Source organism: Lissotriton vulgaris, chromosome 10 (assembly GCF_964263255.1).
Source record: "Lissotriton vulgaris chromosome 10, aLisVul1.2, whole genome shotgun sequence".
In the NCBI taxonomy this organism is placed as follows: Eukaryota; Metazoa; Chordata; class Amphibia; order Caudata; family Salamandridae; genus Lissotriton; species Lissotriton vulgaris.
The window spans coordinates 79,365,920-79,393,880 of record NC_141698.1 but is presented as its reverse complement, the minus strand read 5'-3'; positions in this window follow the sequence as shown (position 1 = coordinate 79,393,880).

Below are 27,961 nucleotides of genomic sequence, written 5' to 3'. Positions count from 1 at the left end.
ATACACAAGCCAACACCATCACTGCATCCAGCTTTCACACCCTGAAGATGCTGAGTAAGATCTTCAGATGGTCCCCAAGCAACACCAGATACACCATGGCTCATGCCTTGGTCATTAGCAAGTTGGACTACTGGAAGATCCTGTATGAAGGTATCACCAAGTAACTCACCAGAAGACTACAAATCATCAAGAACTCTGCAAACAATCTCATCCTTAATCTCCCATACAGAACTCATCTCACACTCCACCTCAGAGAGATTCACTGTCTTCCGCTTCACAAACACATAAATTTTAAACTTCTCACATACACCTTCAAGGCACTAACAACTTAGACCCCCACCTACTTGAGCTGTCGCGTCTCCTTCCACCAGCCAGCCACCCAGACACCTATGCTCTGCAGGGCTCCTACTTGAGCACATCCCACGCATACACACAACCAGATCAGGAGAACAGGTGTTCTCTTACATCACTCCTAAAGCATAGACCATTCCACTCCTCTTCAGACCCTCTTTCTCTGTACTTGAATTACGCAGGAAGATGAAGATTTGGCTTTTCAACTAACCTACCTACCATAGGCAGGGCAAGGCACACATATGCTCAGTGCCCTCACAGGTGATAGTACACTTTGTAAATACACATAACATAACAAAAATGCAGCCTGTTTCCCAATAGGGATAAATCTCTGTTGTATCTGAATAACATGGCCTGTTGCCCCCATGCCAAAAAGACTCACTACACCAACAATACTTTCGCAAAACCCTGACACGTTCCTATTTACTTCTTTGCATGTCCTTTTGATGGCCTCCAGTGTGCAAATTCTCTGCCCAATCCTCCTAGGTAGCAGTTGGGTCGAAAATATTCCTGTCCAGTCCCACTATTCTTCATTCACCTTCAAACTTATTTTCAGTATATTTAATCGTCATTGTTTTTAGTAGCACTAAACTCGCAAGATGGATCAGGTCATATTTGCCCAGCTAGACCACAAACATGTCAGGCCAATACTTGGTAATGTTCAACACCCAAAGATTGTGCCCCATGTGAAAGGACACATTGCTGGAGTTGTGTCACTTTTGTGACACACTCTAGCAATGCGTCACTTTTGCGCCATACAGATACGTCAGAAATACTGACGTATCTGTAACTCCTTGCAACATGATGCGTCATACAGTAAATATGATGCATCAATCATGTCGCAAGGAGGGCGCACTTAGAAGTGACGCATCGCTGCTTTCACGCAGCGATGCGTCACTTCTCATAAATGAGGCCCTCGGTCTCTAGGTTCCCTGCACTATTATGTGCCACTTGGTCTAATCTCGTGAGAGGATGCTCGTCATAAATGGCTGAGAAATAATGAACCCAACCCTCCTCTGCAATGTGCACCACAGTTGAGGGTTTGTGCAGCTCCGTAAAATAATTATTATTAATTAGCTTCCAAAAGGATCTACTCTCCTTGAGTGCTCTCACCCACACCAGTTCCTCCCATGCCACTTCTATAGTATGTTTCTTCCCCCGGACGATGGTCTGTTTAAAGTGTGCACGAGCCAGCCTTATTAGTTTTGGATGCTTAGGTTGCTGCCAGGGTTGGATTGGGATTAAAAATCGGCCCGGGCACGCATAAAATAATCGGCCCACATTAGCACAATGCCTTCCCTCAAATCACTGCTTCAGCATAATTTTACATAAAAAGGGGGGGAGGAATGCATGCATCAGTTTACAGTAGTGAAACACCCCTGAAAACAAGTGAGGCCACTTCTGGTCAGGCCCCCTGCCCCTCTCAGTATGCCTACATTAATGGGTTGACCCACTGAGAGAAAAGGGGTGACACCACCTGTTGCTGCTATTCGGAAGGTAATGAGTGCCCATCTCCCTCCAGAAAGGCCACTCAGACACCCACTGGGCTGCTGGCGGGATAGTCGAACAACAGAGACACCGCTCAAATCGGCCCCCAGGATGCTCAAAAGCAGCCCTCAGCTGGAACTTGGACCCGGCCCCTCGGGCTTTGCCCGAATGCCCCCGTTACCAATCCGACGCTGGTTGCTTCTGTAGCAGGCACGCAACACCCATTGGGCTCATGGGCCTTCAGCCCCCCCACGCCCCCTCATCCCCCCCCATCTCCCCCCCCTCCCCCGTCGTGTGTGTCAGCCCGGGCGGAGACAGCTTCGCAGGCTGGCGAGTATCTAAGTGCAGCCGCACCCGAGTACTTAACAGGTCTTTAAAGACCATGTGCACTCTGAATCAGACCAACCCCTCTTTCAGGCTTTCGGTGACCGTATCCTATGACTCAGTGCCAGTTCGATACATCGAGTAATAAGTGAAACAGAGGAGATTATTTGTGCTGAGTCAGCCTTGAGAGAGTAATTAGAGTAATTTGGGGTGAAAGTCCTACCACAGAATCACAGGAACAAAAATCTAAGCGAGAGTGAGCGGTTGCTCGCTGCTGCTGTTCACGGGCTGTAGCATTTAGTGCTATTTTCGGAGCGCAAAATGCTTCCTCTGGCCCATTTTGGCCAAAAGAGCGCATTTTGCAGTAAGAAAATAGCAGAAAATGGCGAATTACGCTTCTCGCGTGATTGCGAATAATTACAAGTAATTTTACTTTAATAACGAGTAATTACGCTTGAAAGAATGATGCCAGTTATGCCCATCCTTACTTTTATACTGATAACAGCCCTATCGAGTGAATTGCTTCATACAAGTACTAAAATGGAGGCTATTCCGAGAAGCTACTGTAAGCTGAAATTGTGCTCAGGCTGCAAAAAATGTCAAGAAATGTGATATGTCACTTGTCCATGCTACATAAGCATCAGTCAGTGATGTGAGAGCAGAAATTGTTACTGCCTGTGAGTCTTATAATGTCACTGTTCCTTTAACTTATTTTTCTTGCAAGTTATGAATAGATTGGAAGGTGTATGAAATGCTCAACACCTACACAATCTGCTTATGAGTGTACATTAGGGTTGGACATATTATGCATTCATATATACAGTTGAAAATTTAACATGCATGTGTAAAAAGGACTTGTTTAAGCCTTATGAACAAGATGGTCAGAGGCATGTAACAATGTGTGAATTATTTTCTACCATAAATTGAAATAGTGTTTTAATGAATTTGATAAAATATTTTATAAAATTCATAAATACAGTTTTAGGAAATCCAGTAATGGTTGCCAGGTCAGCTTTCAGAAAGGGTGACCATTTTCTAATGGTTATATAACCTAATTGTACAGCTATGACAAAAGGCCTCTAGAGGTGAAAATAATAGCATGCACATTGTAGCTCTTTTCAACCCTTTCATCCCTTGAAGAAAAGCCATTATTTTTCTATCATTTGGCACCCTACTTCCTCCATCTGCCCCATATTTTGGATGCACCATACCCTTGCCTTTAAATTTCTACATAGAGAGTGTTTTTTTTGTCCTCAGCAGCCACCAGGTGCTGGCTTCTTTTCCACTGGTGACAGCATTTATCCCAGTCTGTGAAGGGAATGCCTTACCAACACCTACCTTTGGGCCTGATAGCATCAGTAAGTTGGTCTTCTTGCATCATCATTGGACAGACCTCAACTCTGATTCTTATTCAGCTTCAGCTTTTCCCCCCACTCCTGTACCCAACTCCACATTCCCAACCCTTTGGATTCCCAGCATCTACGATCTATATTTCTGGTCCTCCTGACCTCTTGCGCATATTCCGTAAGAGGCAGAAGAGACCCACTTCTTACAGAGCTCCCTTCTCGTCAACAACACCAAATATTAAATCAGTGATTGTTGTCCCTTCCTTAAGCATCTTGTGGACGAGCTATCCCCATTTCCCGCTGGAATACCATAAAATTATAATGATGGGCTTACCTTAAATGGCCTATCAGGTAGCTCAGGCAGGACTTTACCCACATCTTGCCAGAAGAGACACCCTTAGGACACTGCCGGAGCATGTGAACATCATCTGCTTCCTGTGGCTCACATTTCTGGCAACTCTTCTTTGCCCGGTTCCCCACTACGAAATCCTTTTCAGGGTCCAGGATGCTCTGTGAAGGCTGAAAGGATGGTTTCATAGACCCTTGCCATTAACGGTTTATATTCTCCATCCTTCGACAGGTCCTTTTTCCAAAGCTCCTCTGGCAGTCTAAAGTCATCCTCCAGCTTCTCTATAAAAGGCCAATACCATCTCACCATCACTCTTTTTTTATAGGGATGCCCTTGTGCAATGTGATTTTGACCCGACATCCTCCTTAAGGCTTCTTCCCCAGTTGGTTATCTGGTAGTATTTAATCCGGGATAGTCTGTGCCCTGTTTTCTTTGCAATATCTTCCCATGATATCAGGAAAGAAGAGTTGGCCGCACTTTTCTATGCCTGTATTCTTCAGAGGTAGAGCAAGCTGATCCCACAAACAGTGTGGGGTGCATGGGGATTCCTTTATAGGGGCCAATTCGATAAAGTATGGTATCTTAAATGTCTGACTAAATTGTTTCCAAAGTCTAACCACCATGCCCACCACTTTCAACTTCACCTTTTAAAATACTTAGCATCTCCAAACTTATACAGGACATGCACCCCCCTTGCAAAGAGCTCTTTAACATGTCTCTAAACATACAACCTGATTGTGTATTATCCAGCCCCTAAGCAACATCTTGTTGTTTTTCCATTGGAAGGCCCAGCAACATAGTTGAAAATCAGGCGCTTTAAAGCCTTCCTTCTCCCTTTTCCACAGCAGCTTTCTCCATGCAATCCTAACACCCCTGAAAGCCCAGATAAAACTGCTCAGCTCGTCCTGTAAATTGTAAAACCAACCTTTCTAAAATGTAATGGGATTGAGTTAAACAGGATGGTGAACTTGGACAAAATTGGCATCATGATAATGTTAGTTCTGCCATATATACTAAGGGAAAGCGTCTTCCAAGGTCTCAGGAACTTTATTGTCTTAGCCATTATTTTATTGAAGTTTACCTGTGCCTGCTCCTCCAAGTCATGTGTCACCTGCATGCCTAAATACCTAATCTCTTTATTCACTGGGCGGTCCTCCCACTGCATGTTCCACATCATAATCTCAGTCTTTATATGGATGACCAGATACCTGAAATCTCACCAAATTTCTTTATGATTTCCTCAATAATGGGGAAGGAGCTAGCCAGGTCTGATGTAAAAACGATTAGAGCCACTTTCTCCTCCCAACCATTATGTTGAAAGGGTACTATGTCTAAACTGTCCTTTAACCTCCTTGCCAATGGCTTAATCAATCAATTAATCAATCAGAATTTGTAGAGCACAGCTAATCACCCGTGAGGGTATCCAGGTGCTAGTTTCTTGCTGGGATCAGTCAAAGAGCCATATCTCGAGTCCCTTTCTGAACTCTGGGAGGGAGGATAATGTTCAGAGATGAAAGGGTAGGTCGATCCAGTACTTGGCGGCAAGGTAGGAGAATGATCGTCCTTTGCTGTGGCTTTGGCGGATGCGGAGAGTGTATGCAAGGGTGAGCGATGAGGAGCGCAGGTGTCTGTAGGAGTTATGGAAGTTCACATTGTGGTTGATGTGTGCTGGTCCTTGGTCATGGAGGTTCTTGTAAGCGTGTGTCAGCATCTTGAAATAGCATCTTTTCTGAATGGGTAGCCAGTGCAGGTTCCAGAGGTGGTGGGTGAGTGATGTGGGCCTATTTGGGGAGGTTGAGGATGAGAATGGCAGCTTAGTTTTGTCTTATCTGGAGTCTCTTCAGGAGTTGGGTTGTGGCTCCTGCATAGAGTGTGTTGCCGTAGTCCAGCCGCTGGTGACTGGGGCTTGAGTGTTGGTTTTCCTGGTGCCGAAGAGGAGCCATCTGAAGATCTTTCAGAGCATATGGAAGGTGTGGAAGCAGGCATAGAAGACTTCATGAGCAGGCATTTCATGGTGAATTTGCTGTCTAGGATGATGCCATGTTTGCAATTGTGGTCTGTCAGTGTAGATGTGGGTCCCAGACCACCAGGTGTCATTCCACGGAGAGGTGATATTCACAAAAATCAGCACTTCTGTTTTGTCCATGCTGAGCTTAAGGCAGTTGGTCTTCATCTGTATGGTGACATTCGTCATCCAGTTGTGGAAGTTGTTCCTCACAGTGAAGGGGTCTTCTGAGAGCAAGAGAATAAACTGAGTGGCATCTGCGTAGGATATGATGTTGAAGCCATGGGTTCCTACAGTGTTGGCCTTGAGTGTCATGTAAGTGTTGAACAGAGTGAGGCTGAGGGATTAACCTTGAGGAACACAGCAGATGGTGCTCTTAGGTTCCAAAGTGAAAGGTGGTTGTTGGATTCTCTGGGTTTGTCTTTTGATGAAGGATATGGTCTCTTGATGAGTGTGTGGTGGGATACGGTGCTCAATGCTGCTGAAAGGTCTTGAAGGATCAGGGCTGCTGTTCCCCCTCCCTCCGGTTAAGGAGAGCTCGGATGTCATCTGTGGCAGCGATCAGGGCGGTCTCGGTGCTGTGGTTGGCACGAAAAACCAGATTGGGAGATGTACAGCAGGTTGTTTCTCTCTAGGTGTTCTGTGAGTTGGCAGTTGGTGGCCTTCTCATGTACTTTGGTGGAGATGGGGAGCAGAAAGATGGGGTGGGGTGAGTTCACTGGAGTCCTTGGAGGGTTTCTTGAGGAAGGGTTTGACCTCTGCATGTTTCCATCCATGAGGGAAGGTGGCAATATTGATGGATGCGTTGAGAACAGAGGTAAGTTCATTGCAGATTTTCTTGCTCCTGAGGTTGACGAACTGATGGGAGCAGGGGTCTGTAGGGGGTGCTCCAGAATGGACAGAGTTCATGGCGGCTGTTGTGCTCTGAGTGGTGAGCTTTTCCCAAGCCGTGAGTGGGTCTTTGTGGGTGGCATCAGTCGGTGTGATGAGGTTGTGAAGGCCAGTGTGTTGGGGTTCAGAGTTACTGTAGATGATGGATACCTTGCTGTGGAAGTAGTCTGCCAGGGTATTGCAGAATTCCTCGGATGGGCAGATTTTGTTCTGAGTGGCTGACGGACTTGAAAACTCTCAAACAATGCTGAAGAGTTCCTTCCTGTGGTTGGAACTTGCTTTGATGGAGTCCCCCAGGGCATCTCTTTTCATGTCTTTCAGGCATTGGTGGTATTTGTTGAGGGCTGACTTGAAGGTGGTTTGGTCTGTGACGTCTCTGTTGGAGCGCTATCTTCTTTCTTGCCATCAGGAGTTGCGCTTTATAGTCCTGAGTTCTGGTGTATAGCAACTGCCTTGTTTGGTGGATCTGCGAGTCTTGGCTGGCTTGATGAGGGAGACTCTGTTGGCACTGTTGGTGATCCAGGCAGAGAAATTCTGGATAGCCTCTTCAAGGTTGATGGCGGGATCGGGCTAGGTGGCGTTTAGGGCGTCTGTCCAATGAGTCTCTATCTCTTTGTTCCAGCTGCAGAGAGAGTAGAGGGCCTGTTCGGGGTGCATGGTGATCCTACGATGGTGAAGTGGATGCTGGTGTAGGTGGCTCAAGTGAGTTCGGTGACATGGCTGTACTTGAAACCGGCAGATTAAGATTGGGTCAAGCAGGTGCCCAGTGCTGTGTGAGGGGTTGGTGACCAGTTGGTTGAGGCCGATGTTGCTCATGCTTTTCAGGAGGGTGGCAAAGTTTTCATCTTTAGGGTCATAGAGGTGGAAGTTGAGGTCACTGAGGAAGTTGTAGTGCTTGGAGTCAACGGCGAGTGGGGCAATGAATTAATGGATGGCACTGTAGAAGCTGGGGTGTTGTCCTGGGGGTCTGCAGGCGATAGTAGTTTTTTCGTCTGTTTGGAGTTGAAAGTTGAAGTGTTCCATGATGATCGGTGTGGTGTTGTCCTTAGTGTGGTGCATGGGATGGTATTTTTGTGGGTGATGGCACTGCCTCTCCATATTTGTTGGTGCGGTACTGTTGAATCATCTTGTAGCTATTGGGACTCATGATGTTGGGGGTGGAGGATGGGTTGAGCCAGGTTTCAATGATGAAGATAACGTAGGGGGTGAGGGTGGTGATGATGTCCCAGATTTCAGTGGCGATTTTGCAGAGTGATTGGGCATTGAGCAGGAAGCAGTGGAGTTGTTTTGGGGTAGGCGCTGTCAGTGTGGTGGGTATGGCAAGCGTTTGCATGAGGGTAGGAGGTCCTGAGTTGCAGGTGAATCGGCAGCAGCGGCAGGTAAAGGTTACTGCTGTTGATCAGGGAGATACGATACAGCAGTTGTGTTGTCACATCAAGTGTCCTAGGCTTGAAGCTCTGTGTTGGATTATCTATGGGTGGTCAGGGAGGTTAGGGTTCCTCACCCTGGGCGCGGTTCAGGTGTGGACAGGCTAGATGGGCTTGCCTTTAGCATGCCGGTGGTGCTGTTGCGGTGCAACCTCAATTAATTAGGTCATAGGATGTGTGAGGGTCACTGAGAGGCAGTGGGTGGGGCCAGCTGGAGGCTGCAGGAAGAAAAAAAATACCAGGAATCAAGCAGGTGGTGGGGGTAAACAAACAAGGAAATAAACAACATTGAGGAAATGTAAAAATAAACTATGACAAAAGGAGCGCTATATGGCAAGACCTAATAACAAAAACACCAGGGAATAACTTCAGGGCAAAGCGAACAGAGTCAGCAAAGGGAGCAGAACACAGTGACCTGCTCAATGGGGGTCACACTCTATAAGCAGATTAAATAATAGAGGGGACAGCGGCCAACCCAGTATTGTGCCCATCTGTATTTTGACCTCACTTGTCAATCTGCCATCTGCAGCAATTTTAAGCAATGGCCCACTATAAATCAGCTCTACTGCTCTGCAGAACCTTTCACCAAGGCCATTCTTCCTAAGTACTGCGTGCAAATACTGCCAGCTCCCCCCATGGAAAGCCTTAGCTGCATCGAGAGTCAAAATAGCCTGGGGGCAGTTCAAGGCCATTGCCATATGAATAAATCCTATTACTTATACGGTAACTCATGCAGCTACCGACCACTGATAAAACCCTTCTGATCTTCCTACACTAGACTACCAATCACTTTATCCAGCCCTTTTGCCAAAATCTGCATAAAAACTTATAGTTAGAATTTAACTGGGAAATTGGCTTGTATCATTTTCAAAGCTTAGAATCCTTTTTTTGGTTTCTGGATAATATGCATATTGGCTTCAGTCCATGACCACAGGGGGAGCATTCCCTCCTATAAATATATTCCCTACCAATTTAGTGAAAAACTGAAGTATCACATCCTCATCCTCTACCGCATTCCAAAACTCATTAGGGAGGCCAGCCTCACCAGCTGCCTTACCCCTTTTATCCTCCCATAAACTTCCTTTACCTCCCCATGAAGTATTTCTCAATTCAGGAGATCTCATTAACTTGTATTCAGTCTTGGTAACAAGTCCTCCCCTAACCAGCTAGCTGCAGATTTTTCAAGAGCCACCGACTCTTCCCTATACAAATCTTGATAAAATGTGGCACATGCCTCTTCGATGAGCTTGTCATCTGCGCACACTTCTCCTGTTAGATTATTTTTTATCTGGATAATGGGATTTCTTGTTCTAGCCATCTTCACTTTTCATGCCAAAAGCTTTCCATATCCCTCACCATACTCCAAATGAGCTAGTTTACTTGCCACCCATCACGTCAGCTGGATCCCTTCCAGATGGCTACCCAATTCCACTTTCACCACTCGCAACTTATTTTTGGATTTCTTATTTTTATAAACCACTATGATCATAATCCTGCCTCTTTTATAGGCTTTAAACACATCCCAGACCACATGAAAGGCAGCAGATCCAACATTCAGCTTAAAGAACCACTCTCAACTGATCTACCACCAACTGATCTAACAATAACTTCCTGTCTAGCGTGCATCTAGGAAGGTCCTTCCCTTTTCTTGGGGCTATCTCCAGCATGACTGCGGAGTGGTCTGATAGATGTTCCCATAAGTGTACCAATTTCTTGACTTTGTTGAGAATTTTGTTGTCTATGGGAGAGCGCAAAAAAAATATGTTAAAATTGTAGGGGTGCACTATATTCATGTATAACCAGCACCCACATATATAGAGGATTATAACCATGTTTAGTGTGATGCAGAATTATGAAACCATATACCTGAATTTGCATAGCTATAACGTACATTGCTTTGAAAATACTAATGCCATGTTAATCTAGAAAGGTTGTTTGCATTAAAATGTTAATTCAGTTAAAAGTATAGTCGAATATTCCCTGATGTATTTAAATGCATGTTTAAGAAATGTTACCGTTGTATTCACATAAACGACATAGAAGTGCTAAGTTAGAAAATGTACTCCTTTACAATAATAATGAAGGCCTAATGACTAGGAAAATGTTTGCCAATGTTTGAACGTGACATTTCAAAATGTGCAGAGGTCCAGGTGGAGGAAAGACTGTGTAGGCCGAACCAAGAATGTTTCTCTTAACGTTAAATCATGGACAATGTTTTTCCTAGAAGGTTGCTTTAGAGAATTAATTGCAAGTAGCATGTAACAGTGAACCAATTTATGTGCGTTCCTTTTCCAGGTGCAAGGTTAGCTAGAGATAGTAGGAGAAGGGCCCATTGTATATGAGCGTTAGGATGGTAGTTCCAGACATGGAGGAGTGGCTGTGGAATTTTAGGGAAGCAACTTCAAGAGACGAAGACTCTGGGACCCAAGGACGTTTTTCAACGAACAAAGAAGAAGACGGCGTAATGATGTTCCTTTTGAAAATTAATACTTTTGAGAGGGGCGTACATTGGGGCTTGTCATCCATATGGTGGGGTTTGTATTAGGGACAGCACCCCGTTAGGAGGGCAGAGCAGATGCGCATGAGGGCGAAGAAAGATGCTGGGTAGGCAGAGAGTTTTTTTCCTATGCAAGATGGGTTCATAGCTTAAGTCCAGACAAGTGAGCGTGCTTCTTTGGAAGTCGCCACGGCTGACACCTTTGTTAGGAGAAGAACTTTGCTAAGTAGGGATGTCACTTAGTATAGTGTAGGGACAGATTAATTCGGATGTATTTCTTTTATTCTCCGATGACTTCTAAAACCCAAATTATAGCGATTCTTGCAAGTCTTGTGGTTTTGGAATTGATACTGGTGTTATTTCTTAGTCGATTGAGACTTTTCCGTAGGATTATGTTTGTATTAGTTCCTGTTTATCTTTTGAACCTGTTACTGAGGTGTTTATATACACAACTGCTTTTGGCTTTATAATAAATCTTTAAACTTGACCTTTTGTCAGTGGTTCTTTGGAGAAACGAATGGGGAAAACTAAATTTGAAGTCATGATGTAAGATAGATTGCCTTCTACACTCTATGACAGGTAAAAAGGTCTAGTCGACCTGTGGCGGGATTCTAGAAATGCTATTCTGATTCTAGAGTGAAAAATCCCCCATTCCAGTTGGCAGCAGAGTAGGATGGTTTATCTTCTGGAGTGAAGGTAAATCTAGGGTAGGTTAAGTTTCCCCAAGGCCCATAGAGATCTGGAGATGTGTGTCCGCAGAACCGCGGACAGAGGATGGCGTTCCACGGAAAATGACGGAGAGTGACGGTGCGGCAGAAAGCAGCAGGTCGTAAGAGAGTGAGTATAAAAAGGGTCATGCGTGTTAGATTGCGGTGTGTATTGTGTTGTTGAATTGTATTGTCTAGCGGAGTTGTATGCCTGTAGTGCGAAAGGAGAACAGTTTGTGAGCGCGCGCAACCGGTGAAAATCTTAAGCTCAAGGAGAGTTTAAGTGGTTCGGGTGTATCGAACACCTACAGTAATTGTCGACCATTGAAAGGGGATCATGAGGTACCATTGATCGCCCGCAGGACTGAGATAGGGGTAACGAATGTGTGAATGCGTGGGTAACGGACGCTGGTCGGAGGTTACCGTGTGTATCTAACCTATCAGAGAGGCGATTGTCTGATCGTTAACCCGACAGACATTGGCCAGTCGGTGACAATTACAGTCAGACTGTGGACGTACAGTCAGAGAAGTGATTGCTTGGTCGGAAGTGATAATTTCAAAGCGTATGATTGGGACGCATGCATGACCGAGAGAGAGCGGAGAAAGGAGGGGAACTGCTGCAAAGGTGGAAGCGAGTGACTTCAGAAAGAGCCGCGCTGAGATAGGACGGTTAGTGTGGAACCGCGCTGAGATTGGGCGGTTAGCGAGCAGCGAGTGACGTCAGAAGGAAGCCGCGCTGGGATAGGACGGATAGAGCGAAGCCGCGCTGGGATTGGTGGATTGTCAGCGAGGAATAAAACGAGCGTGGTAAACAAGGAATTGTAGTGGGTTTCATCATGAAATGTTTAAAAGGATTGCGACGTTGTTTTTCGGGAGAAAAGAGACTTGAACCTCGAGATGGGGAAGAGGCTCCACCCGAGGATACGCCAGCTCATTACATGGCTACGAATGTTGGGTTACATACTATATTGTGGCTTGAGAACTGGTGTAAGATGACTGATGGGAATGAGGAATTGACTTTTCCTAGGTACGGGACATTCAGATTAGAGGTGTTGTATCAGCTAAAAGCGATTATGTCTTCTTTGCGACCTTTGCCTAGACCAACACAGTTCGAAGCATTGAATGCATGGATCAGGGCAGCCCATGAGAAGAACAGGGATAGAAGACGGAAAGGGTGAACAGATCAGTCAAGGCGGTACAAGATGCGAGGTGGGATGCACTGGCCAAGAGATGGAGAGTGCAGACCATAGAGGGAGATAGACTGTACCCACTGTTGATTCATGAAAGAGAAAAAGAGCACGGAGGATGAGGATAGTGAAATGGAAGACAGTCTGATAGAGAGACTGTTGTCGGAGAGACCACCTCCGTACAATCCAGAAATAGAAGGGAGGTCACCACCACCAACAGGAAGGGAGACATCAGCAGTGGACGGTGGAGTCCTGAGAGAGAGCGACTTGGGCCCGGAAAGGGACAGGTCTGGCTCGGCAATAAACGGGGGGTACCTCAACGGACACCAGAAGCGAGAGTAGTAGGAAGATTCACCGTACAGAAGGTACACTCTGAAGAGGGAGTTAGTTCTCAGAGGTTACCAGATGCCCTTACGGTACCTGTCACCATAGGTCCTATAGTATCAGTGTACAACCCAGAACAGACCCAAAACGAAAATCAGTCACAGATAGACGGGGAAAGGAATGTCAGCGAAGGTAGGAGCAATGTCGCGAGCGAGTGGAACCAGTGGTCTAGACCTGTAGAAAGGAGCACCCCTTTGGCAGCATCGGCAGACTCATCCAGAGAACAAGGATGTTTAAGAGGACCGATGGATCTGAGAGGACCACGGCCCCGGTCAATTAGAGAAATGAGACCAGATTTGAGAACTTGGGAAACAGTCACGGATACCCAGAACGACAGGTCAATAGGTGATTGTAGAAATTGGGGTTCGGAGAATAGGGAAGTATCCCATTGCAGGCCTAATGAAAGCAGACAGGAAGGGGACCGTGGGAGTGAGGAAAATAGGGGTACGTACACCCATGGTACTGCAGAGAGAAGACAAGATTGGGACTGTGAAAGATGGGAGCGAGGAAGTGTTCCCCATAACACCCCCGAGGAAGACAGACGAGTGAGTCAGGAATGTAAAGGGAAAGATTCTAGCGAAACCTCTAGTCAAGGCACATTGAGAGCGGTGATAAAAGCAAGGAGAATAGATGTGTTGAGACTTAAGTCAGAGGTAGAGGAGATAATAGAAGGGACAATACCCCTAGAGAGGATAGAACTGTACGAACTGGATGAACTATTGTTTGTAGCGAAGGATGTAACTCGCAGAGCTAGGACAGCTCACGAGAAGCTAAGGGAACTAGCAAACAAATATTCAGTGGATCTGACCAGGACAAAGGCCTTGCAGGGTGGCCATAGGCTGCAGTACTCAGATCAAGATCTAGACGAAAAGAGAGTGATCGGATTAAAAACCCACATCAGAGAATTAATAGTGGGAATCCGAACATGAGTTCAACTGGATAAATGGGAGGAAAGGTGGTCAAAAAAGAAGAGCGTTAGGCGAAGCACTATCGAGACATCTCCAGGAGGGGGGGCAGATGAACATGGAAGCATACCCTTTGAGAGAGGTAGCTCATGGAGGATATGTGCATGTACCCTGGAGCAGGGGAGATTTGGCTGCTTTTACAAACACATTTCCAAAATTGAGAGAGAGCCCAGTAGAATGGTACAAGCAGGTAGAGAGGTTTGTCAAAATTTCAAAAGTACTTTGGGTTGATTTGAACACATTGTTCGACATTGTGGTCCCGGGAGATCTGTGGGTAGCATGTAAGGTCAGTGTTGAATGGCCCACAGAGGAGCCAGAACGAGATGCGCACACAAATGGACCTTCACCGAGGGTAATGATAAAATACGAGCAAGTGATTGCGTGGTTAAAGACCAAGGTACAGGATATAGATTGGGTGAAAATAGACAGAACCAGGCAAGAACCGAAGGAGACAGTCCATGAGTACTATGAAAGATTGTTGCAGATATTCAAACAGTGCAGTGGATTGGATGTGATGGACCCAAAGGATATGGGACAGTTTGTGTCTAAGTTTGTTTTGGGACTGAGACCCGAGAACTGTCTCATGATACAACAACATTTGATTTGTTGGCAGAACAAACCTCTAGATGAGATCCTGAGGTATGCAAGGTACTGCAGTGATGAGATAGACTCCAAGGCTAGGAAGTTCAAGGATAAGCTGATGCTAGTCGTGATGCAACCGGGAGCACAGGGTCAGTCTGGAAATGGAACATTAGGGAGAAGGTCAGGCGGTCAGAAAAGAGACAGCGAGGAAGGTCCCAGACCAAGGGTAGATCTGGCTACTCTGAAAAAGATAACCAGGTGTCATCAATGTAATGAGATCGGGCATTGGAGGCGCGAGTGTCCCCATAACCCAGAAAACCAGGTACAGGAGGAGGAAGAGGAGAGTCAAGCCCCTCAAATACCGAAAACAACAGTAGTTAAGTTCAAGACGGCAAAAAGGGGGACCTCTGCTCCTAGATCCCCAGTTCCCCAACCAGCGAGAATTGCAGGTGGGAACAGGACATACCAGCAGATGCCTCTCCTGGTAGATGGAGATGAATACTATCACTTTGACCCAGTGACAGGGTGGTGCCTGAGTGAAGGGGAAGATTGCACCTTAGGAGCAGTACTAGAGATAGATCAGAGAGGACCCTTTGTAGAAGCTGATGTCGCCGGACACCCCACCACCTTTTTGGTTGACACGGGTGCGACTCGTTCTACTGTACGGTCCGCAGTGGTTCCTAACTTGCCTCTTTCCGGACAAACTATCCAAGTCGTGGGAGTCGCAAATAGGAAGATGATAAATCCGCTGACCGAGCCAGTCCCCGTAAAAATAGGAAATTTCAGGGACAACCATCAATTCGTGGTGTGTGATTCTAGTCCCGTGTGTTTGCTAGGAAGGGACCTATTATGTAAGCTTAATTGCACTATCTACTGCACACCTAAGGGAGTGGAGTTAGAGACGAATGATGACGATGCTGCTTTTAAAGTTGCAAACACTCGGGTATGCATAGAACGGTATCTTGCATTAACAGTGGAGGAACTCCCCTGGGATTTAAGAGAGTCTGTCAGACAGGAAGTTTGGGACTTTACAGGAGAAGAGATTGGATTGATCAAGGGCGTGGAGCCAGTTAAGATACAAGTGAGATCTAATGCAGAATTTCCTAGGACACCACAGTACAAGCTGACTCCAGAAACGATTGCGGGAATAAAACCTGTGATCGAATCCATGATTAGACAGGGAATCCTGAAGGAAATAATGGGCAGTCCGTGCAACTCTCCGATCATGGGCTTGCAGAAGCCTAGCGGGAAGTTCAGGATTGTGCAGGATCTACGAAAATTGAACGATATAGTTGTTCCCTGCTGTCCAGTGGTACCGAATCCATCAGTGATATTGTTTCAGATTCCAGCACAGGCTGAATGGTTCACAGTGATTGACTTATGTCAAGCATTTTTCTCAATACCCTTGCATGAGGAAAGCCAATTTCTTTTTGCTTTTAAGCTGGAAGATCGCGTGTTAACATGGTGTCGTATCCCTCAAGGGTATACAGAGAGCCCTTCGATCTTCAATCAATTATTGAAGAAGAATCTTGAAGGTCTAGCACTGACCCAGAACTCAGTTCTTGTACAGTACATAGACGACCTCCTTGTTGCGTCAGAGACAGAAGATGCCTGTAGAATAGACACCATCGCCTTGTTGAACCATCTGGCAGAAAATGGTCACAAGGTATCCCCTAGCAAGCTACAATACTGTCTCCCAGAGGTACAGTATTTGGGACACAGAATAGAGAAGGGAGTGAGGAAGGTGTCTCCAGACCGAATAGAGGCGATAATGAAAATGATGGTGCCCTCAACACAGAGGGAAGTTAGAATGTTCCTGGGAATGGTTGGTTACTGTCGCCAGTGGATTGCCAACTTTTCCCTGAAGGCGAAGCCCTTGCAGAAACTGACGCTCAAGGATGTGAGTGATCCGGTACCATGGGACACAGACTGTATGTTGGCTTTCCTTGGGTTGAGAGAGGACTTGTGCCGTGCTCCGGCTCTGGGAATGCCTGATTACACCAAATTGTTTTCATTGTTCTGCTGCGAGCGAGAGGGTTGCGCGTTAGCAGTTTTGACCCAAGATCATGGAGGTGTCCGCAGACCAGTTGCATATTTCTCGGCTACTTTAGACCCAGTAGCCGCAGCGTTGCCCGGATGTCTCAAATCCGTTGCCACAACAGGTGTCAGCATTGAGAGATGTGAAAGTATAGTGATGGGACATCCATTGGTGGTACACGTTCCACATTCAGTAGAATTGCTGATGACCAGGACCAAAACGCATCACCTGACCAACAATAGGCTCACACGCTACGAGCAAGTCATACTTGCCGCGGAGAATGTGACCCTCAAAAGGTGCTCGGTTTTGAACCCCGCTACACTAATGCCATTGCCAAATGTTTTAGATGATGATTGTGACGACCATGACTGCCTGGAAGTGACTGAACTATGCACCAAGCCTAGACCAGACATTGTCGATGAGCCTTTGGAAGACCCCGATGAAATTCTCTTTGTAGATGGCTCATGTATAAGAGACAATGCTGTACAGTTAAGAGCGGCTTTTGCCGTCTGCACGATTCATGGGATAATTGAAGCTGCCTGCTTAGAAGGAGTACACTCCGCTCAGGTGGCCGAGATAGTTGCGTTGACACGTGCCTGCTTGGTCTCAAAGGGGTTACATGACATCATCAGGTTCCCCTATCAGGAATGGAGAATTTGTCAGGTTACTGCTGGAAGCTCTGCAGGGGCCAGCAGAAATCGCTGTAGTGAAGTGCACAGCACATAGCAAAGGTGCTGATTTTGTGTCCCTGGGAAACCGATATGCCGATGAGGTTGCACGTTATTGTGCCGAGCAAGCTTACTCATTCACAGACCAGGTTATCGAGGGGATGCATAAAGGGACCGAGCTAAACATGATACTTGAAGTGGCAGACACTTGGGATGAATTGAGGAAAATGCAGGAGCAAGCGTCTGATTTTGAGAAAAGAGTGTGGGTGACTTCTGGTTGTACTAAGGGGGATTTGGACTTGTGGACTTCAGCTGATGGAAGAGCAGTGTTGCCAAATGAACTAGTAAGCCCGATGGCGCGAAAGATACATGGTCCTGTGCATTTGGGAAGGGATGCAATGATACGAGTGTTCAGGCAGACTTGGTACAATCCCAAGTTTAGAACGGCTGCGGAAGCGGTGTGTCAGAGGTGTGTTACGTGTCAACAGATGAATGTTGGGAAAAGGACACCAGTCACGTTAAGTCATGTAGGGAGGTCTGGAGGGCCTTTCAACCGAATGCAGCTAGACTTCATTGAGATGCCGAAGTGCAATCGTCTCAGATATGTTTTGGTGATTGTGTGTGTGTTTTCCAGATGGGTTGAGGCATACCCAACTCGTAGGTGCGATACACTCACAGTAGCAAAATTATTGTTGAGGGAACTAGTGCCTAGGTTCGGGGTCCCGACCTCTTTGGAATCGGACAGAGGGACACATTTCAACAGCGAAGTTGTGAAAATGCTCTGCGCTGCACTGAACATTGATCAGAGATTGCATTGTAGCTATCGGCCGGAGGCTTCTGGTATAGTGGAACAAGTAAATGGAACTCTCAAATCCCGAATGGTGAAAGTGTGTTCGTCCACGTCCCTGAAATGGGCAGATGCCTTGCCGTTGGTGTTAATGAGCATGCGTAGTACACCAGACAAGAGAACAGGACTTTCACCTCATGAGGTGCTGATGGGAAGAGCCATGAAACTGCCATCCGTCCCCTCAGCAGCCTTGTTAAATATCACAGATGATCTGATTCTTGACTACTGCAAGGGACTGTCTGACGTCATCCATTCTGTGTCTCTTCAGGTGCAGGCTGCGGAAATCCCGTCTTCCCGAGACCTTTGTCACGACCTGTGTCCAGGTGACTGGATTTTGGTGCGGAAGCACGTGAGGAAGAGCTGCTTGGACGCCCGCTGGCGAGGTCCGTTCCAAATCATCTTGGTGACGAACACTGCTGTGAAGTGCGGTGGATTGCCAAACTGGATACATGCCTCTCACACCCCAAGAGTTCCAGCACCCCTGGAAGAAACAGCTCCTCTTGTTGAAGAAAATCCAGCTGTGGAGGAAGATCCACTAGAGGGGACAAGTCAAGCTGTGGGGGTGTCTGAAGAAGCTGGTAACTCATCTGACCGAGCTGAGGGAGATCACAACGACAGTGACACAGAATCCGCCTCTGAATGGGGAAGCTGTTGTGAAGGTGATCTCAACCCTGAAAGAGCTGAAGGAAGAGATGAGCAGATTGTGCCGACGAGGAGGAGAGGAGTGAATAGCAGAAAGACAAGTTGGCCTGAAAGAAGGGGAAGATTAAACGTAAGACTGTCCTCTGAAAGAGATCTCGCACCTGTATCTGAAGAATCAGACCCGGAAAGAGGAAACGAAAAGTCAGAGGAGAAAAGTCCGAGGAGATCTAGGAGGGTGAGAGTACCTTGTCGAAGATACGCCACCCCGGAGTGGACCTACCCTTTGACAAATGCCAGGTGTACTGAGGTCCGGGAGGGTGAGGTCGGTGCTTGTGACTCCGAATGTTAAGTTGGAAGTGATATTGTTGGTACCTGGACTGGAAACCGAAGGTTTACTGACAATCACCATTCCTAATCCCCCTCTTCTAAGCAAAATAAATGATTTGATCTTGAATAGACTGACTTTTCCTACATTTGGCCCTGAAATACCTGCCTATGAATCAATAGTTCTTCACATGGAACTCTTGGATTACGTACTCTGTGCACTTGGAGAAAATCTTATCATTGATGCCCAGTAAAGACTTTGTAAATAGCTGCTGAAGTTGCTTAGAGCTGAGTGGAAGAAGAAGAAAATTAGAGACACCCTTTAGAGGAAGGAGAAGGGTCAGGGTAACCAGAAGGACAATTTGAAATGAAAGATTGAAAAGAAGAATCCATGCCTCCCGGAGTGGTTCGGAGAATTCACAGAAGCCATAAAACTTTTGTGTTGCTGCTAAACGGATCATACTGTCTGAGGACATGGAGGCTGGGAACCCGACCCGTAGGGCAAAATGTATTATAGGCACACTTATAGGAGTAGTGATTTTCTTTATATTTTTAGTAGTTTTAGTTTCTTATTTAGTACCACAAGAGCAGGAAGCGGAGGTCAAGGGAACACCTACACCTACCACTCCTAGCCACAAAGAGGTAAACATAGGAGCCGAGAAAGCTTTGCTAGCTGAAGAAAGCCGTAGATTACATGCTGATTTGTCCAAAGGAAACTTTGGGAAAAATGCGTATGCCAAGTTGTTGTATGAATATATTGATGCGATGGATGCAAAAGATTGTTATGTGTGTATGCAATTGCCTGCTTCAGTAGACGAGGGTACTAGATACCATCATTTGCCATTGACATATGGAATTTCGTGTAGTTTGTTGCTTAGCATATTTTATGGCAGGAGTCATTTTGAGTATTTCTTTTCAAATTATGATGCTGTGTTACCGGAAGTCCCAAATTATAAGCACCTGAACAAATGGGATTACTATAAGTCAGAGGATAGACTTAGATATTTTTTCATTCCAATGAAAACGATAGATATGTCATATGCACACCGACACAACTTGACCTGCTCGTTGACGGAAGTAGAGAAGAAGTTCATAGAACAGGTAGAAGATAGGTACCAAAAACAGAGGCAGTTGCAGACGTCAGGTCAAGGCAAAGTAGATTGGACGGAGGAGGAGCTTGGACATAAGTCAAGAGGAAGCTATGGTCCGATAGCATTGGACATGGTACAGAAAGGGAAGTTGTGTTTGCACAGGCCAAAGACGTATTATGAAAATGTATATGTGGGTGAGACGACTTGTGAGCACACTTTCAAGTTAGAATATTACACCAAGGATTTCCTGAAGAGTGTGGTGCAAGTGATCCCTACGGTGTATTTTGTCTGTGGGAAGAATGCGTACGTGAGGTTGCCGGATAAGTGGTATGGGACATGCTATTTGGCGATTGTTTTTCCTAAGATATATCACACTGAGGATTTTGCTCAGGTGGAGGGTGGACAGTTGACAAGAGTAAAGCGAGGAGAGAGTGCTGGTGCAATAGTGGGAGATGTGTTTGGAGCTGCGATACCGATGTTGGGAGTGATCTTAAATGACGTAAAGATACGGAGATTAGCAACAGTGGTGGATGAATTGTCGATGAGTACGGCAAAATCACTGGTGTTGATTCATGGCGAGATGTTATCGATTAGGGCAATGGTTTTGCAGAACCGTCTTGCGCTAGATGTCCTTTTGGCAAAGGAGGGCGGGGTCTGTAAACTTTTGAAGGTTCAGGAATGTTGCACGTATATTCCAGATAATTCCAAAGATCTGAAGAAATATATACATAACATTACTGCAATTCACTATGAAATTAACGATTTGACACAAGAAAATACCTGGGAAAAGGTTGGCAAAGGGCTTGGAAGTGTTGGAGGTTGGTTTGCGAATCTGGGAAGGAGTTTTCTTGAATATATACTGGAACCCCTTATCATCATAGTGTCATGCTTGATTGGATTGTGGGTTTTGATGAGATTGTACAAATGGTATAGATCAAATAGACTGGCAAGATCGATGAGGGTACAAGAGCAGAGAATGGAGAACTTGCAGGACAACCAGTATCGGAGCCTGAGGGCATTGGAAATGCTCAGGCGAGGGAATGTTACAACAAGTGCTGTGTAGCTCGGTCCCTAACCTAAGGAAAGAGGGTTGGTGATGATGACACAGGTCATCAAAGGGGGGACTGGGAGAGCGCAAAAAAAATATGTTAAAATTGTAGGGGTGCACTATATTCGTGTATAACCAGCACCCACATATATAGAGGATTATAACCATGTTTAGTGTGATGCAGAATTATGAAACCATATACCTGAATTTGCATAGCTATAACGTACATTGCTTTGAAAATACTAATGCCATGTTAATCTAGAAAGGTTGTTTGCATTAAAATGTTAATTCAGTTAAAACTATAGACGAATATTCCCTGATGTATTTAAATGCATGTTTAAGAAATGTTACCGTTGTATTCACATAAACGACATAGAAGTGCTAAGTTAGAAAATGTACTCCTTTACTGTAATAATGAAGGCCTAATGACTAGGAAAATGTTTGCCAATGTTTGAACGTGACATCTCGAAATGTGCAGAGGTCCAGGTGGAGGAAAGACTGTGTAGGCCGAACCAAGAACAGTTTCTCTTAACGTTAAATCATGGACAATGTTTTTCCTAGAAGGTTGCTTTAGAGAATTAATTGCAAGTAGCATGTAACAGTGAACCAATTTATGTGCGTTCCTTTTCCAGGTGCAAGGTTAGCTAGAGATAGTAGGAGAAGGGCCCATTGTATATGAGCGTTAGGATGGTAGTTCCAGACATGGAGGAGTGGCTGTGGAATTTTAGGGAAGCAACTTCAAGAGACGAAGACTCTGGGACCCAAGGACGTTTTTCAACGAACAAAGAAGAAGACGGCGTAATGATGTTCCTTTTGAAAATTAATACTTTTGAGAGGGGCGTACATTGGGGCGTGTCATCCATATGGTGGGGTTTGTATTAGGGACAGCACCCCATTAGGAGGGCAGAGCAGATGCGCATGAGGGCGAAGAAAGATGCTGGGTAGGCAGAGAGTTTTTTTCCTATGCAAGATGAGTTCATAGCTTAAGTCCAGACAAGTGAGCGTGCTTCTTTGGAAGTCGCCACGGCTGACACCTTTGTTAGGAGAAGAACTTTGCTAAGTAGGGATGTCACTTAGTATAGTGTAGGGACAGATTAATTCGGATGTATTTCTTTTATTCCCCGATGACTTCTAAAACCCAAATTATAGCAATTCTTGCAAGTCTCGTGGTTTTGGAATTGATACTGGTGTTATTTCTTAGTCGATTGAGACTTTTCCGTAGGATTATGTTTGTATTAGTTCCTGTTTATCTTTTGAACCTGTTACTGAGGTGTTTATATACACAACTGCTTTTGGCTTTATAATAAATCTTTAAACTTGACCTTTTGTCAGTGGTTCTTTGGAGAAACGAATGGGGAAAACTAAATTTGAAGTTATGATGTAATATAGATTGCCTTCTACACTCTATGACAGGTAAAAAGGTCTAGTCGACCTGTGGCGGGATTCTAGAAATGCTATTCTGATTCTAGAGTGAAAAATCCCCCATTCCATCTACCAAAAAGTAATCAATCCTAGAGTGATGACTATATTTCTTATTGTAAAAAGCTAATTGTCTTTTGTTGCTAGCTGTCTCTCTACATATATCTTTGAGGCCAAGGTTTCATCATGATTCTGAGCTGAAAATGGGATTTTGTAACTCTCATAGCCGTCCCGAGAGTAGATTTGTTTTTACAGGATCTAACAGCCCATTGAAAGTACCCCCGAAAATTATAGGTATCTCTACCTCCAGTAAATTATAGTACAAAACCTGCAGGGCAGTGGGGTCATCAACATAATAGCCAATATTTTCATACAAGATCCCCTGTATTGCCACTTTAACCATCACCCACGTTCCTCAACTCTCTGCCTTAATATCGCCCACCCTTGCTCGGGATGGCCTCTTAACTAGAATGGTGACCCCCCTACATGCAGCATGCTTGATCTGTACACACACACCCAACAATCCATCAATGAGCCTTAAACATTTCAATTAATTATTTTCTCAGCAAGTGCTTTTCTTGTAGAATTATAATCTGAGCGCTCAACTGACTTAAATATTCTAGGGTTTTCCTTCTTCTCCTTTTAACCCTGAGGCCATTGACATTCCAAGTCAGAATCCTAAAGGGGTGATCACCCTTCATGCCTACAGTTAGACCTGTTAGGCTTAGGGTGGTCTTCCGCCAAACCTTTTGCCTCCACGTTTTGCTGAATGTTTTTGTTGGCCTTGGTACTCTGAGCACTTTACCACTGCTGTTCAGTGCTAAAGTACATGTGCTTCTTCCCTAAACATGTGTGTAATTGGTGATTACCTGACTGACATATTTAATTCACTTTTAAGTCCCTTGTAAGGTGGTATGCCAAATAACCAGGTTCTGTAAGTTAAATGCTACTAGTGCACCGCAGCACTGATTGTGCCACCCACAGAAGTAGCCTTTCAAACCTGCCTCAGACCTGCCATTGCTGTGCCTGTGCAGTTTACTTCCACTTCGACTTGGCATTTTAAAACTACTTGCCAAGCCTAAAACTCCCCTTATCTTACATTTAAGTCACTTCTAAGTTAGGCCCTGGGTAGACTGAAGGGCAGGGTGCTATGCAAGTAAACTATAGGGCGTGCACTTTTATGCTTTGCATGTCCTGGGAGTGACACATAGCTTTTTCGTTTTTCACTATTGTGAGGCCTCCTCCTCTCACAGGTTAGCTTTGGGAATTGCTTAATATATTTTCAAGCTGTAGTTCCTGATCAGAGAGGAGTGGCTTTTTTATGTTACATATGTCTGCAATGGTATTGATAAATCCTGAAGTTGGATTTAACATTACTGTTTTAGAAAAGCCACTTTTAGAATTTGGACATTTCTCTGCACTTACTACTCTGCATGCCTGGCCGGCTGCCTCCAAAAATCAGATGCTACTCGACTTGTAATGAAGCTCTGACAGGAGAACTGCAGTGCTGCCTAAAGGACTCAATTGGACTGCTTTTCTGGGAGGACTGCTATTCTGCTTGTTGCCCTGCTGCCTGCTGATCTCTGACTCTGTTGAAGGAGAGCTGGACTCTGCCTTCTGCCAGGTGATCTCCAAGGGCTTGTTGGCTTGCTTCCTCTTCAAGATGTCTCAGGGACAACACAGGCTTTGTTTTTCCCAACACTGCGGCTGAGTGCTGCCCTTCGTGACTGGGTGACCAAGGACCTTGGCTATGATCAGCGCTTTGTGCCTGAGTGACAGCGAAATTTGGCTCTGGTCAGCACTTTGTACCCAAATGACAGCAGAGTTTTGTCTACGAACAGTGCTTTTTGTCTGATATGAAGCTGTATGTGTCCAGGAGCAGCGCTTCACAGCTGCATGCTGATTGAATTCGCTGCACTCCATCCCAACACCACTGCAGCCACCCTACGTAAGGAGAATCCACATTGTGTGCATGCTATGCCGGTAACACCCCACTCCCAACCTAGAGACTCGACATTGTGGGTCCTGCCTTTAAGGTACTGTGTGCCGCGGGACTTGTGGGTGCATGTAGCTAGCCTACACTCCCTTGGAGGTGGCCGTACCTGTGAAAGTATCTCAGTTTCAGGAACCAGAATTAACTATTGACTCACTAGTTACTTTTGGGCGCATGGTTGAATCACAATTGTAATCAAGTCTATCTGGTGAGCCTCTGAAGGATTTGTGTTACATTATATCAGTCTGCATGATCGCAAGTTAAGTGCACTTTTCACAATTATACTTTAAAGAACCATGGGCCAGATGTATCAAGACCAAATGGGTTCGCAAACGCCGAAATTCACAGAATTTCGGCGTTTGCGAACTCATTTTCGCAAAATGGTATGTATGAAAGAATTTGGGTGCAAAATAAGGAATTGCAAAATTGGCGATTCCTTATTTTGCGATTGCATTTAGGGAATCGCAAATTTTGCGATTCGTTAAATGCAATGTATTAAGCAAAAAAAAATCCAAAATGCCCTTAAGGAATCGCAAATTACCACCAACTTCTAGTTGGTGGTAAGTTGCGATTTCCTTGAAAAATGCACATTTCAGCATTTTTCAAAGTTCCATGTGACGCACATACATGCCCTTAGGGCATGCCAGGCTTTATTATATGGTATTAGGTTGTACTGGATTTGATTAAGGGGTGCTAGATTGCGTTTTATTGTATTGTATTGTATTTTATTGTATTGTATTGTATTGTATTGTATTGTACTGTATTGTATTGTATTGTATTGCATTGCATTGCACTGGAATGGATTGGATGACATTGTTTGGGAACTTGATCGGATTGATTTGGAATGAGTTGGATTCAGCTGAATTGGATTGGATTCAGGATTTTAGAAATCTCATGGGAATCGGGAAATATGCACATAAGAATAGATTCAAAAGTGGAAGGAACTCATAGGTAATTGTATCATTCACAAGGAGTGCGTGGCTTCCTGCATTGTATTTACATGTGGCTTTACTACCTGAAAATGTAGGCATGGCGACCCCGCAACCCATTGCATTCATACTTAGACATTTTGTACAACGTCTCCCTACTTGGCATCCTAGCTAATTCTGTTCTATAGTGGAAAACCCAATTAATTCCCACCTGATGAGCCTGGTGGCACAGGTGCCAATAGTGGTGTTAGCAGACTTTGAAGCAAACAACAAGGCATGGCATTTTTTACTTTTTCCCATGTGATTCACCCTGTACCATGTAAATATGCTTTTTATTTTCAATAAAAAATTACTGAAATAAAAAAAAAAATTTAAAAAAAAAGCGCTCTGACACCTTTGGTTAAAGTCCGCGCTATATAAAAAGCATAAAATAAAAAAATAAAAAACCTTTACCAGTGACCCTCTTCCGAAGTCTACAGAAAGGAGGCAGCTTTCCACTGCTCTGTTCTAGAATACAGAGGGAGAGGACCTTCCTCCTGACCCCCCAGGTGCGCGGACAGGCGCGTTGCTCGGTCCAACCTCCATGTGTAATTAATTTGGTCTGTGTTAGTAGGAGCAGCGGGCGTTGCAGACATGTTTCCGCCAACATCAGCCGTGGGATTATTGCTGCAAGGGCTCACATTATTACTGCCAGATGTTAGCATCGTCCACCCCCTCCTTTCTCAGCACATTTACAGGGTTTCATTGGAAGCACGGAGAGCGTTTAATCCCAGCGCACACACTGATTTAACCTAATGCCTGAAGATATTAACTCTCTGAGTTGTCAGCTCATATCTACTCTCTTTCTCTAACACATATTCACACCTACTTTCCTTCCTTCCTTCCCTTTCTTTCTTTCTTTCTTTCTTTCTTTCTTCCTTTTCTTTCTTTCTTTCTTTCTCTTTCTTTCTTTCTTTCTTTCTTTCTTTCTTTCTTTCTTTCTTTCTTTCTTTCTTTCTTTCTTTCTTTCTTTCTCTTTCTTTCTCTCCTTTCTTTCTTTCTCTTTCTTTCTTTCTGTCTTTCTTTCTTTCTTTCTTTCTTTCTTTCTTTCTTTCTCTTTCTTTCTCTCCTTTCTTTCTTTCTTTCTTCTTTCTTTCTTTCTTTCTTTCTTTCTTTCTTTCTTTCTTTCTTTCTTTCTTTCTTTCTTCTTTCTTTCTTTCTTTCTTTCTTTCTTTCTTTCTCTTTCTTTCTTTCTTTCTTTCTTTCTTTCTTTCTTTCTTTCTTTCTTTCTTTCTTTCTTTCTTTCTTTCTTTCTTTCTTTCTTTCTTTCTTTCTTTCTTTCTTTCTTTCTTTCTTTCTTTCTTTCTTTCTTTCTTTCTTTCTCTTTCTTTCTTTCTTTCTTTCTTTCTTTCTTTCTTTCTTTCTTTCTTTCTTTCTCTCTTTCTTTCTCTTTCTTTCTTTCTTTCTTTCTTTCTTTCTTTCTTTCTTTCTTTCTCTCTTTCTTTCTCTTTCTTTCTTTCTTTCTTTCTTTCTTTCTTTCTTTCTTTCTTTCTCTCTTTCTTTCTCTTTCTTTCTCTTTCTTTCTTTCTTTCTTTCTTTCTTTCTTTCTTTCTTTCTTTCTTTCTTTCTTTCTTTCTTTCTTTCTTTTCCCTATTACAAATGCTTGGTCCTTGGACACAAACCTGTAGCAGCCCGCACATAGAGACGGCAGCAGTGGTATATTTTACGAGCACTTTCATCTGATTATCCCGAAACTGGGTATTCCAATATTCCACAGAGGGGTGGGATTGGACACTAAGCAGTGATTTCTAAGCAAACTTTAATAGACATGTTCCACTGATTATAATGCGCTTCCCAGGCACTGGTCAAAATAATTTTTTCTGTTTTTCTTTTTAGAAAATAGATCTGTTTTTGACTAACTAGTCCAGGGCATTGAGGATATCGAATAGGGTTAGAAGAGATATAAAGAGAGGAAAACTGGGAGATAACCATCCTGGCATGGCGCCCAGATGCAGGAGTTCCCTGAAGGTCAAGCCGTCCTTCCTCGTCAAGGGATCATTTTCTCTGGTGACAGTTTTTCTGCTGCCTACCCTCAGATATGCCGCCAGTTTTCTGGTGGGTTCTTGGGAAAGAGCATTTCTTACCTGGCCTCGTTCTGATTTGTCTGCCACCACAGACCCTTCAAGGATGAAGGCTGGAGACTGCCCTCATCAGCACCCACCCTGTGCTGCCTGTCCATGCGGGTCTCCAATGTCTGGCACCTCAGATCCGCTGCTACAATAGGGTCAGTAAGAACTTTGGGGCAGATTTGCAAGCCCCCTGCGCCACCAGTACGTCACTTTTTGTGACGTACTGGTGGGTGGCGTATTTCTTTTCCTGCCCTTGTAAATATGGCCCCTTTACACGCAGCACTTTGGGTGTTCCCAAGCAACACCCATGGAACGAGACACATTTCCAGATTTACGAGGAATCGTAAATCT